The following is a 22902-nucleotide window of genomic DNA, read 5'->3' as shown; positions in this document are numbered from 1 at the left end:
GAGTTCCGGGGTCACCGGATAAATATCGGAGTGCCGGGGGTTATCGGAAACCCCGGGGGGAACTAATGGGCCAACATGGGCCTTGTGAGAGAGGGAGGAGAGGGCCCTAGGGCTGCCCCCCTTGAGGAGTCTGAATTGGACTAGGAGGGGGCGGTGCCCCTCCCTTTCCTTCTCCCTCTCTCCCTCTCCTTCCTTCCCCCTCTCTTCCCATGTTGGAAACCTACTAGGAATAGGATTCCTATTCCTAGTAGGAATCCTACTTGGGGGCGCGCCCCATGAGGGTCATCCGACCTCCCCCTTGCTCCTTTATATACGGTGGCAGGGGGCACCCTAGAACCCCCAAGTTGAAAGTTGTCTTAGCCGTGTGCGGTGTCCCCCTCCACAGATTTCCACCTCAGTCATATCATTGTAGTGCTTAGGCGAAGCCCTGCATCGGTAACTTCATCATAACCGTCATCACGCCGTCATGCTGACGAAACTCTCCCTCGGCCTCAACTAGATCAAGAGTACGAGGGACGTCACCGAGCTGAACGTGTGCAGATCGCGTAGGTGCCGTGCGTTTGGTACTTGATCGGTTGGATCGCGAAGACGTTCGACTACATCAACCGCATTACTTAACACTTCCGCTTTCGGTCTACGAGGGTACGTGGACACACTCTCCCCTCTCGTTGCTATGCATCTCCTAGATAGATCTTGCGTGATCGTAAATTTTTTTTTGAAATACTGCGTTCCCCAATAGTGGCATCCGAGCCAGGTCTATGTGTAGATGTTATATGGACAAGTAGAACATAAAGGAGTTGTGGGCATAGGTATATACATATTGCTTGTCGTCACTAGTTGATTCTTGATTCAGCAGTATTGTTGGATGCAGCGGCTCAGACCGACATTACGCGTACGCTTACGCAAGACTAGTTCTACCGACGTGCTTCGCACATAGGTGGCTAGTGGGTGTCTGTTTCTCCAACTTTAGTTGAATCGGTTTCAATGAACATGGTTCTTTCTGAAGATCAAAAGGCAATCACTATACTACGTTGTGGTTTTGATGCGTAGGTAAGAACGGTTCTTGCTAGAAGCCCGTAGGAGCCACGTAAAACTTGCAACAACAAAGTAGAGGATGTCTAACTTGTTTTTGCAAGGCATGTTGTGATGTGATATAGTCAAGACGTGATTATATAAATTGTTGTATGAGATGATCATGTTTTGTAACACAGTTATCGGCAAGCCATATGGTTGTCGCTTTATTGTATGAAATGCAATTGCCATGCAATTGCTTTACTTTATCACTAAGCGGTAGCGATAGTCGTGGAAGCAATAGTTGGCGAGACGACAACGATGCTTCGATGGAGATCAAGGTGTCAAGCCGATGATGATGGTGATCATGACGGTGCTTTGGAGATGGAGATCAAAAGGCACAAGATGATTATGGTCATATCATATCACTTATTTGATTGCATGTGATGTTTATCCTTAATGCATCTTATTTTGCTTAGTACGGCGGTAGCATTATAAGATGATCTCTCACTAAATTTCAAGGTACAACTGTTCTCCCTGAGTATGCACCGTTGCTACAGTTCGTCGTGCCGAGACACCACGTGATGATCGGGTGTGATAAGATCTACGTTCACATACAATGGGTGCAAGCCAGTTTTGCACAAGAAGAATACTCGGGTTAAACCTGACGAGCCTAGCATATGCAGATATGGCCTCGGAACATTGAGACCGAAAGGTCGAGCATGAATCATATAGTAGATATTATCAACATAGTGATGTTCACCATTGAAAACTACTCCATCTCACGTGATGATCGGACATGGTTTAGTTGATATGGATCACGTGATCACTTAGATTATTAGAGGGATGTCTATCTAAGTGGGAGTTCTTAAGTAATATGATTAATTGAACTTTAATTTATCATGAACTTAGTACCTGATAGTATTTTGCATGTCTATGTTGTTATAGATAAATGGCTCGTGTTGTTTTTACCATTGAATTTTAATGTGTTCCTAGAGAAAGCTAAGTTGAAAGATGACGGTAGCAATTACACGGACTGGGTCCGTAACTTGAGGATTATCATCATTGCTGCATAGAAGAATTACGTCCTCGAAGCACTGCTGTGTGACAAGCCTGCTGCAGATGCTATTGACGACGTTAAGAACGTCTGGCAAAGCAAAGCTGATGACTACTCGATAGTTCAGTGTGCCATGCTTTACGGCTTAGAATCGGTACTTCAACAACGTTTTGAACGTCATGGAGCATATGAGATGTTCCAGGAGTTGAAGTTAATATTTCAAGAAAATGCCCGGATTGAGAGATACGAAGTCTCCAATAAGTTCTAAAGCTGCAAACTGGAGGAGAATAGTTCTGTCAGTGAACATATACCAGAATGTCTGGGTACCACAACCACTTGACTCAGTTGGGAGTTAATCTTCCTGATGATAGTGCCATTGACAGAGTTCTTCAATCACTGCCACCAAGCTACAAGAGCTTCGTGATGAACTATAATATGCAAGGGATGGATAAGACAATTCCCGAGCTCTTCGTAATGCTAAAGTTTGCGGAGGTATAAATCAAGAAGGAGCATCAAGTGTTGATGGTCAACAAGACCACTAGTTTCAAGAAGAAGGGCAAAGGGAAGAAGGGGAACTTCAAGAAGAACAGCAAGCAAGTTGCTGCTCAAGTGAAGAAGCCCAAATCTGGACCTAAGCCTGAGACTGAGTGCTTCTACTGCAAAGGGACTGGTCACTGGAAGCGGAACCGCCCCAAGTGTTTGACGGATAAGAAGGATGGCAAAGTGAAAGGTATATTTGATATACATGTTATTGATGTGTACCTTACTAATGCTCACAGTAGCGCCTAGGTATTTGATATTGGTTCTGTTGCTAATATTCGCAACTCGAAATAGTGGATATGGATTAAGCGAAGATTGGCTAAGGACGAGGTGACGTTGCACGTTGGAAATGGTCCCAAAGTTGATGTGATCGCCGTCGGCACGCTACCTCTACATCTACCTTTGGGATTAGTTTTAGACCTGAATAATTGTTATTTGGTGCCAGTGTTAAGCATGAACATTATATCTGGATCTTGTTTGATGCGAGACGGTTATTAATTTAAATCAGAGAATAATGGTTGTTATATTTATATGAGTAATATCTTTTATGGTCATGCACCCTTGATGAATGGTCTACTTATTGGTGTAAAGCGCATGAAGAAACTCCTTGCTGATGGACTTTTGGAATCACTTGATGCTTGCGAACCATGCCTCATGGGCAAGATGACTAAGACTCTGTTCTCTAGAACAATGGAACGAGCAACAGACTTATTGGAAATAATACATACTGATGTATGCGGTCCAATGAGTGTTGATGCTCGTGGCGGGTATCGTTATTTTTCTAACCTTCACAAATGATTTGAGCAGATATGGGTATATCTACTTGATGAAACATAAGTCTGAAACATTTGAAAAGTTCAAAGAATTTCAGAGTGAAGTGGAAAATCATCGTAACAAGAAAGTAAAGTTTCTACGATCTGATCGTGGAGGAGAATATTTGAGTTACGAGTTTGGTCTTCATTTGAAACAATGCGGAATAGTTTCACAACTCACACCACCTGGAACACCACAGCGTAATGGTGTGTCTGAACGTTGTAACCGCACTTTATTAGGTATGGTGCGATCTATGATGTCTCTTACTGATTTACCGCTATCGTTTTCGGGTTATGCTTTAGAGACGGTTGCATTCATGTTAAATAGGGCACCATCAAAATCTGTTGAGACGACACCTTATGAACTGTGGTTTGGCAGGAAACCCAAGTTGTCATTTCTTAAAGTTTGGGGTTGCGATGCTTATGTGAAAAAGCTTCAACCTGATAAGCTCGAACCCAAATCAAAGAAATGTGTCTTCATAGGATACCCAAAAGAGACTGTTGGGTACACCTTCTATCACAGATCCGAAGGCAAGATATTCGTTGCTAAGAATGGATCCTTTCTAGAGAAGGAGTTTCTCTCGAAAGAAGTGAGTGGGAGGGAAGTAGAACTTGATGAGGTAATTATACCTGCTCCCTTATTGGAAAGTAGTCCATCACAGAAATTAGTTCCAGTGATTCCTACACCAATTAGTGAGGAAGCTAATGATGATGATCATGAAACTTCTGATCAAGTTACTACCGAACCTCGTAGGTCAACCAGGGTTAGATCCGCCCCAGAGTGGTACGGTAATCCTGTTCTGGAGGTCATGTTACTTGACCATGGCGAACCTATGAACTATGAGGAAGCGATGATGAGCCCAGATTCCGCAAAATGGCTTGAGGCCATGAAATCTAAGACGGGATCCATGTATGAGAACAAAGTGTGGACTTTGGTTGACTTGCCCGATGATCGACAAGCCATAGATAATAAATGGATCTTCAAGAAGAAGACTGACGCTGACGGTAATGTTACTGTCTACAAAGCTCGACTTGTTACGAAAGGTTTTCGACAAGTTCAAGGAGTTGACTACGATGAGACTTTCTCACCCGTAGTGATGCTTAACTCCGTCTGAATCATGTTAGCAATTGCCGCATTTTATGATTATGAAATTTGGCAAATGGATGTCAAAACTGTATTCCTTAATGGATATCTTAAAGAAGAGTTGTATATGATGCAACCAGAAGGTTTTGTCGATCCAAAAGGTGCTAACAAAGTGTGTAAGATCCAGCGATCCATTTATGGACTGGTGCAAGCATCTCGGAGTTGGAATATATGCTTTAATAATGTGATCAAGGCACATGGTTTTATACAGACTTTTGGAGAAGCCTGTATTTACAAGAAAGTGAGTCGGAGCTCTGTAACATTTCCGATATTATATGTGGATGACATATTGTTGATCGGAAATGATACTGAATTTCTGAATAGCATAAAAGGATACTTGAATAAGAATTTTTCAATGAAAGACCTGGGTGAAGCTGCTTATATATTGGGCATCAAGATCTATAGATATAGATCAAGACGCTTAATTGGACTTTCACAAAACACATACCTTGATAAAGTTTTGAAGAAGTTCAAAATGGATCAAGCAAAGAAAGGGTTCTTGCCTGTGTTACAAGGTGTGAAGTTGAGTCAGACTCAATGCCCGACCACTGCAGAAGATAGAGAGAAAATGAAAGACATTCCTTATGCTTCAGCCATAGGTTCTATCATGTATACAATGCTGTGTACCAGACCTGATGTGTGCCTTGCTATTAGTTTAGTAGGGAGGTACCAAAGTAATCCAGGAGTGGATCACTGGACAGCGGTCAAGAACATCCTGAAATACCTGAAAAGGACTAAGGATATGTTTCTCGTTTATGGAGGTGACAAAGAGCTCGTCGTAAACGGTACGTCGATGCAAGCTTTGACACTGATCCGGATGACTCTAAGAAACAAACTGGATAGGTATTTTTATTGAATGGTGGAGTTGTCAGTTGGTGCAGTTCTAAGCAAAGCGTCGTGGCGGGATCTACGTGAGAAGCGGAATACATAACTGCTTCGGAAGCAGCAAATGAAGGAGTCTGGATGAAGGAGTTCATATCCGATCTAGGTGTCATACCTAGTGCATCGGGTCAAATGAAAATCTTTTGTGACAATACTGGTGCAATTGCCTTAGCAAAGGAATCCAAATTTCACAAGAGAACCAAGCACATCAAGAGACGCTTCAATTCCATCATCAAGTCAAGGAGGGGGACATAGAGATTTGCAAGATACATACTAATCTGAATGTTGCAGACCCGTTGACTAAGCCTCTCTCACGAGCAAAACATGATCAGCACAAAGACTCCATGGGTGTTAGAATCATTACTGTGTAATCTAGATTATTGACTCTAGTGCAAGTGGGAGACTGAAGGAAATATGCCCTAGAGGCAATAATAAAGTTGTTATTTATATTTCCTTATATCATGATAAATGTTTATTATTCATGCTAGAATTGTATTAACCAGAAACTTAGTACTGAAGGAAATATTTCCTAGAGGCAACAATAAAGTTCTTATTTATATTTCCTTATATCATGACAAATGTTTATTATTCATGCTACAATTGTATTAACCGGAAACTTAGTACATGTGTGAATACATAGACAAACAGAGGGTCACTAGTATGCCTCTACTTGACTAGCTCGTTAATCAAAGATGGTTAAGTTTCCTAACCATAGACATGAGTTGTCATTTGATGAACGGGATCACATCATTGGAGAATGATGTGATTCACTTGACCCATCCGTTAGCTTAGCACTATGATCGTTTAGTTTATTGCTATTGCTTTCTTCATGACTTATACTTGTTTCTATGACTATGAGATTATGCAACTCCCGAATACCGGAGGAACACTTAGTGTGCTATCAAACGTCACAACGTAACTGGGTGATTATAAAGATGCTCTACAGGTGTCTCCAATGGTTTTTGTTGAGTTGGCATAGATCAAGATTAGGATTTGTCACTCCGATTGTCGGAGAGGTATCTCTGGGCCCTCTCGGTAATGCACATCACTATAAGCCTTGCAAGCAATGTGACTAATGAGTTAGTTGTAGGATGATGCATTATGGAACGAGTAAAGAGACTTTTCAGTAACGAGATTGAACTAGGTATTGAGATACCGACGATCGAATCTTGGGCAAGTAACATACCGATAACAAAAGGAACAACGTATGTTGTTATGTGGTTTGAATGATAAAGATCTTCGTAGAATATGTAGGAACCAATATGAGCATCCAGGTTCTGCTATTGGTTATTGACCGGAAATGAGTCTCGGTCATGTCTACATAGTTCTCGAACCCGTAGGGTCCGCACACTTAACGTTCGATGACGATCGGTATTATGAGTTGATGTGTTTTGATGTACCGAAGGTAGTTCGGAGTCCCGGATGTGATCACGGAAATGACGAGGAGTCTCGAAATGGTTGAGACATAAAGATTGATATATTGGAAGGCTATGTTTGGACACCGTAATGGTTTTGGATAAGTTCGGGCAATTACCGGAGTACCTGGGGATTACCGGAACCCCCCCAGGGAGTCAATGGGCCTTAATGGGCCATAGTGGGAGAGAGGGTGAGGCGGCCAAGTGGGGGACGCCCCCCCAAGCCCAATCCTAATTGGGGAGGGGGCGGGCCCCCTTTCCTTCTCTCCTCCTTCTTCCTTCTTCTCCTACCCCAACTAGGGAAAGGGGGAAACCTACTCCTACTAGGAGTAGGAATCCCCCTTAGGGCGCACCATAGAGAGGGCCGGCCCTCCCCTCCTCCACTCCTTTATATACGGGGGAAGGGGGTACCCCATAGACACACAAGTTGACAGTTGTCTTAGCCGTGTGCGGTGCCCCCTTCCACAGATTTCCACCTCGGTCATATCGTTGTAGTGCTTAGGCAAAGCCCTGCGTCGGTAACTTCATCATCAATGTCATCACGCCATCGTGCTGACGAAACTCTCCCTTGGCCTCAACTGGATCAAGAGTGCGAGGGACGTCACTGAGCTGAACGTGTGCAGATCGCGGAGGTGTCGTGTGTTCGGTACTTGATCGGTTGGATCGCGAAGACGTTCAACTACATCAACTGCGTTACTTAACGCTTCCGCTTTCGGTCTATGAGGGTACGTGGACACACTCTCCCCTCTCGTTGGTATGCATCTCCTAGATAGATCTTGCGTGATCGTAGGAATTTTTTTTAAATATTGCATTCCCCAACAAGTACGTGTGTGAATACATAGACAAACAGAGTGTCACTAGTATGCCTCTACATTGACTAGCTCCTTAATCAAAGATGGTTAAGTTTCCAAACCATAGACATGAGTTGTCATTTGATTAACGGTATCACATCATTAGAGAATGATGTGATTGACTTGACCCATCCGTTAGCTTAGCACGATGATCGTTTAGTTTGTTGCTATTGCTTTCTTCATGACTTATACATGTTCCTATGACTATGAGATTATGCAACTCCCGAATACCGGAGGAACACTTAGTGTGCTATCAAATGTCACAACATAACTGGGTGATTATAAAGATGCTCTACAGGTGTCTCCGATGGTGTTTGTTGAGTTGGCATAGATCGATATTAGGATTTGTCACTCCGATTGTCGAAGAGGTATCTCTGGGTCCTCTTGTTAATGCACATCACTATAAGCCTTGCAAGCAATGTGACTAATGAGTTAGTTGCGGGATGATGCATTACGGAACGAGTAAAGAGACTTGCCGGTAACGATATTGAACTAGGTATTGAGATACCGGCGATCTAATCTCGGGCAAGTAACATACCGATGAGAAAGGGAACAACATATGTTTTTATGCGGTTTGACCGATAAAGATCTTCGTAGAATATGTAGGAACCAATATGAGCATCCAAGTTCCGCTATTGGTTATTGACCGGAGATGAGGCTCAGTCATGTGTACATAGTTCTCGAACCCGTAGGGTCCGCACGCTTAAGGTTCGATGACGACCGGTATTATGAGTTTATGTGTTTTGATGTACCGAAGGTAGTTCAGTGTCCCGAATGTGATCACGGACATGACGAGGAGTCTCGAAATGGTCGAGACATAAAGATTGATATATTGGATGAGTTCCGGGGTCACCGGATAAATATCGGAGTGTCGGGGGTTATAGAAAACCCCGGGGGGAACTAATGGGCCAACATGGGCCTAGTGTGAGAGAGAGGAGAGGGCCCTAGGGCTGCCACCCCCCCTTGAGGAGTCCTAACTGGACTAGGAGGGGGCGGCGCCCCCTCCCTTTCCTTCTCCCTCTCTCCCTCTCCTTCCTTCCCCCTCTCTTCCCTTGTTGGAAACCTACTTGGGGGCACGCCCCATGAGGCCCGCCGGCCTCCCCCCTTGCTCCTTTATATATGGGGGCAGGGGCACCCTAGAACACACAAGTTGACAGTTGTCTTAGCCGTGTGCGGTGCCCCCCTACATAGATTTCCACCTCGGTCATATCGTTGTAGTGCTTAGGCCAAGCCCTGCATCGGTAACTTCATCATCACCGTCATCATGCCGTCGTGCTGACGAAACTCTCCCTCGGCCTCAACTAGATCAAGAGTACGAGGGACGTCACCGAGTTGAATGTGTGCAGACCACGGAGGTGCCGTGCGTTCGGTACTTGATCGGTTGGATCGCGAAGACGTTCGACTACATCAACAACGTTACTTAACACTTCCGTTTTCGGTCTATGAGGGTACGTGGACACACTCTCCCCTCTCGTTGCTATGCATCTCCTAGATAGATCTTGCGTGATCGTAGGAATTTTTTTGAAATATTGTGTTCCCCAACGGAGTCTAGTGATCTTGTCCTATTTTTTCTACCGGTTGTGCTTATGAGTGTTTATTTATCTTTTTGCACCATTTGCGAGCTGTAATGAACCTAAGACTTTGTTTTGCTTCAAACTTGATAATAATATGGCTGCATGTATCTTTCAGATGCAGATGCCAGGGTGAACCTCCTTTTCCAAAAAAATTAGATGCTTAAAATCAACTAAAACTAATGAAAACAAAATAAATATAAGAGTGATCTGAGTTTACGTTTTTAAATATTAGAAGAATGCATGCGTGTTGCAACATGATATAAATATTCTAATACTTTAGATTGTGATTTACCTTATATTTTGATGAGAAGTTTGGTAATGTAATTGGTTTAGAAGGTAAGTTAATTAAGTTAATTAACTATCATACCGGGAAGGTGGGACGAATGGGTGGTCGAAAGAAAGTGAAATGGAACTTTAGATTCTTTTTAAGTAAACTAGAACAATGCCTGTGTGTTGCAACGGAATATAAATATTCTAGTATGTTAGCTTGTGATCTGTCTGTCAATAATAATGTGATTGTGTAAACAAATGTTCATCAATTCTGATCGTGAATTATCTTATATTTTGATTAGAAGTTCGGTAAGTAAATTAAAGTGAAATTATACACACAAAAAGTAGAATTGGTTCAGAAGTTAAGTAAATTAAGATGATTGATTATCATATACATGGAAGGTCGGATGAAGGGCTGGTGGGAAGAAAGATAAATGGAAACCTTACGTTCTTTTTAAGTAGTAGAGATAGAACAATGCCCATGCGTTGCAACGGGATATAAATATTCTAGTACGTTAGTGATGAACCACAAGTATAGGGGATCTATCATAGTCCTTTCGATAAGTAAGAGTGTTGAACCCAACGAGGAGCAGAAGGAAATGATAAGCGGTTTTCAGTAAGGTATTCTCTGCAAGTACTGAAATAAGTGGTAACAGATAGTTTTGTGATAAGATAATTTGTAACGAGCAACAAGTAACAAAAGTAAATAAAGTGCAGCAAGGTGGCCCAATCCTTTTTGTAGCAAAGGACAGGCCTGGACAAACTCTTATATAAGGAAAAGCGCTCCCGAGGACACATGGGAATATGGTCAAGCTAGTTTTCATCACGTTCATATGATCCGCGTTCCGTACTTTGATAATTTGACATGTGGGTGCACCGGTGCTTGGGTGATGTTCTTACTTGAACAAGCATCCCACTTATGATTAACCTCTATTGCAAGCATCCGCAACTACAACAAAAGTATTAAGGTAAACCTAACCATAGCATGAAACATATGGATCCAAATCAGCCCCTTACGAAGCAACGCATAAACTAGGGTTTAAGCTTATGTCACTCTAGCAACCCATCATCTACGTATTACTTCCCAATGCCTTCCTCTAGGCCCAAATAATGGTGAAGTGTTATGTAGTCAACGTTCACATAACACCACTAGAGGCTAGACAACATACATCTCATCAAAATATCGAACGAATACCAAATTCACATGACTACTAATAGCAAGACTTCTCCCTTGTCCTCAGGAACAAACGTAACTACTCACAAAGCATATTCATGTTCATAATTAGAGGGGTAATAATATGCATAAAGGATCTGAAAATATGATCTTCCACCAATTAAACCAACTAGCATCAACTACAAGGAGTAATTAACACTACTAGCAACCTACTAGCACCAATCCCGGACTTGGAGACAAGAATTGGATACAAGAGATGAACTAGGGTTCTGAGATGAGATGGTGTTGATGAAGATGTTGATGGAGATTGCCCTCTCCCGATGAGAGGAGCATTGGTGATGACGATGGCGATGATTTCCCCCTCCAGGAGAGAATTTTCCCGGCAGAACAGCTCTGCCGGAGCCCTAGATTGGTTCAGCCAAGGTTCCGCCTCGTGGCGGCGGAGTTTCATCCCGAAAGGTTGCTTCTGGTTTTTTTCTCAATGAAAGACTTCATATAGCAGAAGATGGTCAATGGAGAGCCACCAGGGGGCCCACGAGGTAGGGGGGCGCACCCTAGGGGGGCGCCCCCCACCCTCGTGGACAGGGTGTGGGCCCCCTGGTCTTCATCCTTGGCGAGGATTTTTCATTATTTATTATAAGGTATTCCGTTGAGTTTCAGGACTTTTGGAGTTGTGCGGAATAGGTCTCTAATATTTGCTCCTTTTCCAGCCCAGAATTCTAGCTGCCGGCATTCTCCCTCCTTATGTAAACCTTATAAAATAAGAGAGAATAGCCATAAGTATTGTGACATAATGTGAAATAACAACCCATAATGCAATAAATATCGATATAAAAGCATGATGCAAAATGGACGTATCAACTCCCCCAAGCTTAGACCTCGCTTGTCCTCAAGCGAAAGCCGATAACAATAAATATGTCCCCATGTTTAGAGGTAGAGGCGTCGATAAAAATAAAATACGGACATGAAGGCATCATGATTATTCTTATAACAGCAACATATAGAGATATTGTCATATGATTACTTATGTTCAAGTGATGATCTATTCACAATGCAAAAGTATGAATCAGAAACCTTATTGAGAACCAACAACTATAACCTCAGTCATTGAAGCAATTGCAATTTATCATAACATCAGAAAGAGTCTATGTCAGAGCTAAAAAGCAAGTCCACATACTCAACTATCATCTAGTCCTTCATAATTGCTAACACTCACGCAATACTTGTGGTTACGGAGTTTTAATCGGACGCAGAGAAAGATAGGGGCTTATAGTTTCGCCCCACAACCTTTTACCTTGAGGGTAATGCCAACAATAATAACTCATGCCCCCTACATCCCAATTAGATATATATATCAGGTTCTTTCCAACATGTTGGGCTTGCCAAAGGATAAAATGAAAAAGGGAGAGGTGAAGATCACCATGACACTTGCATAAGGTAGAAGATAATTATAAAAGATAGGCCCTTCGCAGAGGGAAGCAGAGGTTGCCATGCGCTTTTATGGTTGGATGCACAAAATCTTAATGTGAAAGAACGTCACTTTATATTGCCCCTTGTGATATGAACCTTTATTATGCAGTCCGTCGCTTTTATTACTTCCACATCACAAGATCGTATAAAGCTTATTTCTCCCACACTAATCATACATATTTAGAGCAATTTTTATTGCTTTGCACCGATGACAACTTACTTGAAGGATCTTACTCAATCCATAGGTAGATATGGTGGACTCTCATGGCAAAACTGGTTTAAGGGTATTTGGAAGCACAAGTAGTATCTCTACTTGGTGCTAAGAATTTGGCTAGCATGAGGGGGAAAGGCAAGCTCAACATGTTGGATGATCCATGACAACATACTTTATCTCAGATATAAGAAAACATAACCCATTATGTTGTCTTCCTTGTCCAACATCAACTCTTTAGCATGTCATATTTTGATGAGTGCTCCCAATCATAAAAGATGTCAATAATAGTATATTTATATGTGAAACCTCTCTTTCCTTATTACTTCCTATTAATTGCAACGATGACCAAAGCTATGTCTGCCAACTCCCAACAACTTTTAATCGTCACACTCTTTCTATGTGAAGTCATTACTATCAATAAGATCAATATGATCTCTTTGTTTCTTCTTATTCTTTTTCTCTTTTATTTTATTCACCCAAGATCATAGCAAGAAAATCAAGCCCTTGACTCAACACTAATCTTTATTATGTAGCTCACGAACTCGATTACATAGAGAGATCATAAGGCAAAACTCAAAACTAGATCATGCCATAAACTTTATTCTACTAGATCAAAATACTACTAATAGGATTGAACTAAGGAAAACGGTAAAGATAGGAGTTGTGATTGTGATACGATACCAGGGCACCTCCCCCAAGCTTGGATGTTGCCAAGGGGAGTGCCCATACCCATGTTATTATATCTCCTTGGTTGGTGAAGATGGAGGTGATGGATAGTCGCACATCGAGCGTAAGAGGTCCTCTAGCTTGCGAATAATGCCCTTGAGTGCAAAGATATGCTCCTTCAACAAAATATTTTCACTTGTGAGATACTTGTTTTGAATACGAGTTAACTCAATCATCTGGAAAGCTTCGATCTCAATTGGGGTAAGAAGGTTGTGATCAACTTGAAGGATGTCTTCTATTGCCGGAGCTTGGTTCTCCGTGGCCTTCTTGATCCCTTCATCCTTGTTGATCTCCATGGGTTCTTCCCTCTTCAGCTCTATCTTCATTAGCCAGGCATCTTTGTCACTGTTGTTGGAGGAGGGGGACAACATGATGCTTGGCCTTGACAACCCTGACAGAGAACAGCCCAAAACAAGAACAGAGGATATTGGCGTGATACGGGAGTCAAAACCTTCGGGAGAATATATAGTGAATTTTTACCGACCAAAATATGTATCGTGCAGGAAAACGGAGTCTAGAAGGCACACGAGGTGCTCACGAGGTAGGGGGTGTGCCCGGGGGGTAGGGCGCGCCCTCCACCCTCGTGGGGCCCTCATGTCCTTCCCAGACTGCTACTTAATTTTCTATTTTTCTAAATATTCCAAAACGGAGAAATATTGCCTTAAAATTGTTTTGGAGTCGGTTTACTTACCGTACCACATACCTATTACTTTTCGGAGTCTGAAACTTCTGGAAAGTGTCCCTTATGTATTCCTCCAGGGTTACGGTTTCAATAATATTGGTTTCAATATTTATGGGATTACCTAAGATATAATGTTTAATTCTCTGACCGTTTACCACCTTCGGATTTGTGCCTTCGAAGTTGTTGATTTTTATGGCACCAGAACGATAGACCTCCTCGATAACATAGGGGCCTTCCCATTTAGAGAGAAGTTTTCCTGCAAAAAATCTTAAACGAGAGTTGTATAGCAATACATAATCACCTACATTAAACTCACTCTTTTGTATCCTTTTGTCATGCCATCTTTTAACCTTTTCTTTAAACAACTTGGCATTTTCATAAGCTTGGGTTCTCCATTCATCAAGAGAGCTAATATCAAATAACCTCTTTTCACCAGCAAGTTTGAAATCATAGTTGAGCTCTTTAATAGCCCAATATGCCTTATGTTCTAGTTTGAGAGGTAAGTGACATGCTTTTCCATATACCATTTTATACGGAGACATACCCATAGGATTTTTATATGCAGTTCTATAGGCCCATAATGCATCATCAAGTTTCTTGGACCAATTCTTTCTAGACCTATTGACAGTCTTTTGCAAAATTAATTTGAGTTCTCTATTACTCAATTCTACTTGACCACTAGACTATGGGTGATACGGAGATGCAATTCTATGATTGACGTCATATTTAGCAAGCATTTTATGGAAAGCACCATGAATAAAATGTGAACCACCATCAGTCATTAAATATCTAGGGACTCCAAACCTCGGAAAAAATAACTTCTTTAAGCATTTTAATAGAAGTGTTATGATCAGCACTACTAGTTGGAATAGCTTCTACCCACTTAGTAATGTAATCAACAGCAACTAAAATATGTGTATATCCATTAGAGGCAGGAAAAGGTCCCATATAATCAAAGCCCCAAACATCAAACGGTTCAATAACAAGTGAATAATTCATAGGCATTTCTTGACGTCTACTAATATTACCAATTCTTTGACATTCATCACAAGATAGGACAAACTTACGGGCATCCTTGAAGAGAGTAGGCCAATAAAACCCGGATTGCAATACCTTATGTGCAGTTCTGTCTCCCGCGTGGTGTCCTCCATAAGTTTCGGAGTGGCACTAGTGTAGGATCTGTTCCTATTCATGCTCAGGTACACAACGTCTAATAACACCATCTACTCCTTTATAAAGATGTGGGTCATCCCAAAAGTAATGTCTCAAATCATAGAAGAACTTTTTCTTTTGTTGGTATGTGAAGCTAGGTGGTATGAATTTAGCAACAATGTAATTAGCATAATCAGCATACCAAGGAGTACTAAGAGAAGTACTTATGACATTTAGTTGTTCATCAGGAAAGCTATCATCAATCGGTAGTGGGTCATCAAGAACATTCTCTAACCTAGATAAGTTGTCTGCAACGGGGTTCTCAGCTCCTCTTCTATCAACAATATGCAAATCAAATTCTTGTAGCAAGAGAACCCATCTGATAAGTCTAGGTTTAGCATCTTTCTTCTCCATAAGATATTTAATAACAGCATGATCAGTGTGGATAGTTACTTTAGAATCAACAATATAAGGTCTGAACTTATCACAAGCAAATACAACTGCTAAAAGTTCTTTTTCAGTAGTAGCATAATTTCTTTGAGCATTGTCTAGAGTCTTACTAGCATAATTGATAGAATTTAATTTCTTATCAACTCTTTGCCCTAGAACAGCACCTACAGCATATTCGCTAGCATCACACATAATTTCAAAGGGTAAATTCCAATCAGGTGGCTGAACAATAGGTGCAGAGACTAATGCTTTCTTAAGTATTTCAAATGCTTCTACACAATCATCATCAAAGACAAATGGTATATCTTTTTGTAATAAATTAGTTAGAGGCCGAGAAATTTTTGAGAAGTCCTTAATGAACCTCCTATAAAATAGGGCGTGACCAAGGAAACTTCTTATACCTTTGATGTCCCTGGGACACGACATCTTTTCAATAGCATCAACCTTGGCTTTACCAACTTCAATACCTCTTTCAGAAACTTTATGCCCCAAGACAATACCTTCATTAACCATAAAGTGGCACTTTTCCCAATTCAAGACAAGATTAGTTTCTTCACATCTCTGCAAAACTCGATCAAGATTGCTCAAGCAATCTGATACGTCTCCAATGTATCTATAATTTTTGATTGCTCCATGCTATATTATCTACTGTTTTGAATGTTTATGGGCTTTATTATACATTTTTATATCATTTTTGGGACTAACCTATTAACCCAGAGCCCAGTGCCAGTTTCTGTTTTTACCCTGTTTTAGGGTTTCGAAGAAAAGGAAAATCAAACGGAGTCCAATTGACCTGAAACTTCACGGAACTCATTTTTGGAAGGAAAGAAGCCCAGAAGACTTGGAGTGCACGTCGGGGGACCTGCGAAGAGGTCACGAGGTAGGAGGGCGCCCACCCCCCTGGGCGCGCCCTCCACCCTCGTGAGCCCCTCTGGCCCCCCCTGACGTACTTCTTCCGCCTATATATCTCCATATACCCTAAAAACAACCGAGAGCACAATAGATCGGGAGTTCCGCTGCTAGAAGCCTCCGTAGCCACCGAAAACCAATCTAGACCCGTTCTGGCACCCTATCGGAGGGGGCAATCCTTCTCCAGTGGCCATCTTCATCATCCCGGTGCTCTCCATGACGAGGAGGGACTAGTTCTCCCTCGGGGCTGAGGGTATGTACTAGTAGCTATGTGTTTGATCTCTCTCTCTCTCTCGTGTTCTTGAGGTGATACGATCTTGATGTATCACGAGCTTTGCTATTATAGTTTGACCCTATGATGTTTCTTCCCCCCTCTACTCTGTTGTAATGAATTGAGTTTCCCCTTTGAAGTTATCTTATCGGATTGAGTCTTTAAAGATTAGAGAACACTTGATGTATGTCTTGCCGTGGATATATGTGGTGATAATGGAATATCACGTGATTCACTTGATGTATGTTTTGGTGATCAACTTGCGGGTTCCACCCATGAACCTATGCATAGGGGTTGGCACACATTTTTGACGTGATTCTCCGGTAGAACTTTGGGGCATTCTTTGAGGTCCTTTGTGTTGGTTGAATAGATGAATCTGAGATTGTGTGATGCATATCGTACAATCATACCCACGGATACTTGAGGTGACATTGGAGTATCTAGGTGACATTAGGGTTTTTGTTGATGTGTGTCTTAAGGTGTTATTCTAGTACGAACTCTAGGGCTGTTTGTGACACTTATAGGAATAGCCCAACGGATTGATTGGAAAGAATAACTTTGAGGTGGTTTTGTACCATACTATAATATCTTTGTTCATTCTCCGCTATTAGTGACTTTGGAGTGACTCTTTGTTGCATGTTGAGGGATAGTTATGTGATCCAATTATGCTAGTATTGTTGAGGGAACTTGCACTAGCAAAAGTATGAACCCTAGGCCTTATTTCCACACACTGCAATACCGTTTATGCTCACTTTTATCATTAGTTACCTTGTTGTTTTTATAATTTCAGATTACAAATACCTTTATCTACCATCCATATTGCACTTGTATCACCATCTCTTCGCCGAACTAGTGCACCTATACAATTTACCATTGTATTGGGTGTGTTGGGGACACAAGAGACTCTTTGTTATTTGGTTGCGGGGTTGCTTGAGAGACCATCTTCATCCTACGCCTCCTACGGATTGATAAACCTTAGGTCATCCACTTGAGGGAAATTTGCTACTGTCCTACAAACCTCTACACTTGGAGGCCCAACAACGTCTACAAGAAGGTTGTGTAGTAGACATCACAATCATCAAAAGAAGATCCATAGACGGAAAAGTCGTCCATGAAAACCTCACAAATCTTTTCACAAAAGTCAGAGAATATAGCCATCATGCATCTTTGAAAGGTAGCAGGTGCATTACATAAACCAAAAGGCATACGTCTATAAGCAAAAGTACCAAAAGGGCATGTAAAAGTAGTCTTTGATTGATCTTTAGCCGACACAGGTATTTGAGAGAAACCAGAATAACCATCTAGAAAGCAGTAGTGTGTATGTTTGCATAATCTTTCTAGCATTTGATCGATAAAAGGTAAGGGGTAATGATCTTTCTTAGTAGCCTTATTTAATTTGCGGAAATCAATTACCATCCTATAACCTGTAATAATTCTTTGTGGAATCAATTCATCTTTATTATCAGGAACAACAGTAATACCTCCCTTCTTAGGGACACAATGAACAGGACTTACCCACTGACTATCAGCAACGAGATAAATTATACCTGCCTCCAGAAGCTTTAGTATTTCTTTTCTTACCACTTCTTTCATTTTAGGATTCAGACGTCGTTGAGGATCACGAACTGGTTTGGCATCTGCTTCCAAATTTATTTTATGTTGACATAGAGTGGGACTAATGCCCTTAAGATCATCAAGAGTATATCCAATAGCAGCACAGTGCTTCTTCAGAGTTTTCAATAATCTTTCTTCTTCATGCTCTGGAAGGTTAGCACTAATAATAACAGGATATATCTTCTTTTCATCAAGATAATCATATTTAAAATTATCAGGCAACGGTTTAAGCTCAAACACGGGATCACCCTTAGGTGGAGGGGGATCCCCTAGGATTTCAACAGGCAAATTGTGTTTCAGAATAGTTTCCTGTTTAAAGAATACTTCATCTATTTCCCTTCTTTCATTCATAAACATATCATTCTCATGGTCTAGCAAATATTGTTCTAAAGGATCACTAGGAGGTACGGCAATAGAAGCAAGACCAATAATTTCATCCTTACTAGGCAATTCTTCTTCACGGTGTTGTTTACTAAATTTAGAGAAATTAAACTCATGAGTCATATCATCTAAGCCGACAATAACAACATCCCTTGTGCAATCTATGGTAGCATTAACAGTATTCAAGAAGGGTCTACCAAATATAATGGGACAAAAGCTATCTTGTGGGGAACCAAGAACAAGAAAATAAGCAGGATATTTAGTTTTCCCACACAAGACTTCAACATCTCTAACAATTCCCATTGGTGAAATAGTATCTCTATTAGCAAGTTTAATAGTGACATCAATTTCTTCTAACTCAACAGGTGCAATGTCATGCATAATTTCTTTGTATAAGTCAATAGGTATTGCACTAGCACTAGCACCCATATCACATAAGCCATGATAACAATGATCTCCTATTTTAACAGAAATAACAGGCATGCCTACCACAGGTCTAGGTTTATCTGTATCACGGGGTTTAGCAATTCTAGCAGTTTCATTACAGAAGTAAATAACATGCCCATCTATATTATCAGACAAGAGATCTTTAACAATAGCAATATTAGGTTCTACTTTAACTTTCTTAGGAGGTGTATATGTTTTAATATTGCTTTTACAAACCACAGTTGAAGCTTTAGCATGATCCTTTATCCTAACAGGGAAAGGTGGTTTCTCAACATAACAAGTAGGAACAATAGGATCATTATAAGTGACAGTCTTTTCTTCAACTTTAATAGGTGCAGCTACTTTTACTTCTATGGGAGGATGATATTTAAACCACTTCTCCTTAGGGAGATCAACATAAGTAGCAAAAGATTCACAGAAAGAAGCTACTATCTCAGAATCAAGTCCATATTTAGTGCTAAACTTACGGAAAATATCGGTATCCATAAAAGATTTAACACAATCAAACTTAGGTGTCATACCTAACTCCTTACCTTCGTCGAGATCCCAATCTTCAGAGTTGTGTTTAATTATATCCAATAAATCCCATCTAAATCCAGTAGTCTTCATCATAAAAGAGCCAGCACAAGAAGTATCGAGCATGGTGCGATTATTTTCAGAAAGCCGAGCATAAATTTTTTGAAGAATTGTTTCTCTTGGGAGCTCATGATTGGGGCATGAATATAACATTGATTTAAGCCTCCCCCAAGCTTGAGCGATGCTTTCTCCTTCGCGAGGCCAAAAATTATATATATAATTGCGGTCACGATGAACAAGATGCATAGGGTAATACTTTTGATGAAATTCCAATTTCAATCTTCTATAGTTCCATGATCTCGTATCATCACATAGCCTATACCATGTCAATGCGTCTCCCTTCAAAGATAAAGGGAAGACCTTCTTCTTAGCAACATCATCGGGTATACCTACAAGCTTAAATAATCCGCAAACTTCATCCACATATATTAGGTGTTCATCAGGATGCTTTGTTCCATCTCCTGTAAAAGGATTAGCTAGCAGTTTTTCTATCATACCCGAAGGATACTCATAAGGAATTTCATTTTCAATAGGTTCAGTAGGTTGAGGAGCAACTCTTTGCTCTACTGGTCAGGGTGAAGATACCCCGAACAAGCCCCTCAGAGGATTACTTTCCATAGTAACAAGTGACAGTAAATTTCAGACACTATATAAATTTTTCCTTACCAAATTCCACCTACCAAAGGCGCTTCACTCCCCGGCGCCAGAAAAGAGTCTTGTTGACCCACAAGTATAGGGAATCTATCGTAGTCCTTTCGATAAGTAAGAGTGTCTAACCCAACGAGGAGCAGAAGGAAATGATAAGCGGTTTTCTGCAAGGTATTCTCTGCAAGTACTGAAATAAGTGGTAACGGATAGTTTTGTGATAAGATAATTTGTAACGAGCAACAAGTAACAAAAGTAAATAAAGTGCAGCAAGGTGGCCCAATCCTTTTTGTAGCAAAGGACAGGCCTGGACAAACTCTTATATAAGGAAAAGCGCTCCCGAGGACACATGGGAATATCGTCAAGCTAGTTTTCATCACGTTCATATGATTCGCGTTTGGTACTTTGATAATTTGACATGTGGGTGCACCGGTGCTTGGGTGCTGTTCTTACTTGAACAAGCATCCCACTTATGATCTCTGTTGGAAAAGGCAGTGCCTAGGAGGCGCTTAGGCACGCCTAGGCGCTAGGCAATGGCCAAATGCCTCGCCTAGGGCATAAATGGAGGTCTAGGCAGGGCAAGTAAGGAATTGCCTACCCAAGTAAGAAATCATGCAACATACTGTATTGTTATGCCAAACGGGTTATATTCCAATGGCAGTAGACGGTAATTAACTTATTATGTGCCCTAAACTAATATCAACACACATATAATAATCACAAATACACTACGAGTAAAAACTATATTACCGCCTAGGCCGCGCCTAGGGTGCTTAGGCGCCGCCTAGGCACTAGGCGAAGGCCAACCGCCTTGCTTACGCCTACTGCTTTTTTCAACCTTGCTTATGATTAACCTCTATTGCAAGCATCCGCAACTACAACAAAAGTATTAAGGTAAACCTAACCATAGCATGAAACATATGGATCCAAATCAGCCCCTTACGAAGCAACGCATAAACTAGGGTTTAAGCTTCTGTCACTCTAGCAACCCATCATCTACTTATTACTTCCCAATGCCTTCCTCTAGGCCCAAATAATGGTGAAGTGTTATGTAGTCGACGTTCACATAACACCACTAGAGGCTAGACAACATACATCTCATCAAAATATCGAACGAATACCAAATTCACATGACTACTAATAGCAAGACTTCTCCCTTGTCCTCAGGAACAAAAGTAACTACTCACAAAGCATATTCATGTTCATAATCAGAGGGGTAATGTCGGTGTCAAAACCGGCGGATCTCGGGTAGGGGGTCCCGAACTGTGCGTCTAGGCCGGATGGTAACAGGAGGCAAGGGACACGAAGTTTTACCCAGGTTCGGGCCCTCTCGATGGAGGTAAAACCCTACGTCCTGCTTGATGAATATTGATGATATGGGTAGTACAAGAGTAGATCTACCACGAGATCGGAGAGGCTAAACCCTAGAAGCTAGCCTATGGTATGATTGTAGTTGTGTATGTTGTCCTATGGACTAAAACCCTCTGGTTTATATAGACACCGGAGAGGGTTAGGGTTACACAAAGTCGGTTACAATGGTAGGAGATCTGCATATCCGTATCGCCAAGCTTGCCTTCCACGCCAAGGAAAGTCCCTTCCGGACACGGGACGGAGTCTTCAATCTTGTATCTTCATAGTCCAGGAGTCCGGCTGAAGATATAGTCCGGCCACCGGGACACCCCCTAATCCAGGACTCCCTCAGTAGCCCCTGAACCAGGCTTCAATGACGACGAGTCCAGCGCGCAGATTGTCTTCGGCATTGCAAGGCGGGTTCCTCCTCCAAGTACTTCATAGAAGATCTTGAACACAAAGATAGTGTCCGGCTCTGCAAAATAAGTTCCCACATATTGCCATAGAGAGAATAATATTTACACAAATCTAATCTGCTGACGTATTCCGTAGTGTGACACACCACAGCCAAGCCTTTATCCGACTCGTTACAGTATCCCACCTCAGTGCGTCATGCGAGGCAGTTTCCTTGGCACGTCTTGTTAAAGCAGAGATCGTGTCCCCTTATTCCGGGATTCTCATCAATACGGGCGTGGGTAACCCAACCGCTTCTAGGACTCCTAGATTATAGGCAAGTCCAAATGGACACGGAGAGGATGCTTGATATTCACCCTCTTTATAAAGGGACAAGGCTTTTATTTTTCCCTCCCGTGCTCAATCGAATCCTTCCCCTACCTCAAGCTCAAGCGCCCAATGTTCAGGTCAGGTGCTCCGAACCTTCAGTCATGTCTGGATCTAGCCTTCAAGGCCGATGGGTGCCTTCCTCCGTCACGGAAGAAGACATCAAAAAGTTCAGGGAGGCCAGATATCTGACCACCGAAATTTTGCATCGGCTGCCTCCCCGAGGGCAGGCCGTCCCCACCCCCGAACCCAGCGAGAATGTCGTGTTCGTCTCCCACTTCCTCCGAGGTCTAGGCCTTGCTCTGGATCCTTTCGTCAGGGGTTTGATGTTTTACTACGGGCTAGACTTCCATGATCTAGCTCCGGACTCCTTTCTTCATATCACGACATTTATCGTGGTGTGCGAGGCCTTCCTCTGGGTTACCCCTCACTTTGGCCTATGGCTCAAGACCTTTGAAGTGAAGCCGAAGATGATCGAGGGGCAACATGCAGCGTGTGGGCTCCC

Source organism: Triticum urartu, chromosome 4, assembly GCF_003073215.2.
Source record: "Triticum urartu cultivar G1812 chromosome 4, Tu2.1, whole genome shotgun sequence".
NCBI lineage: Eukaryota > Viridiplantae > Streptophyta > Magnoliopsida > Poales > Poaceae > Triticum > Triticum urartu.
Note: the sequence above shows the minus strand (reverse complement) of the source record.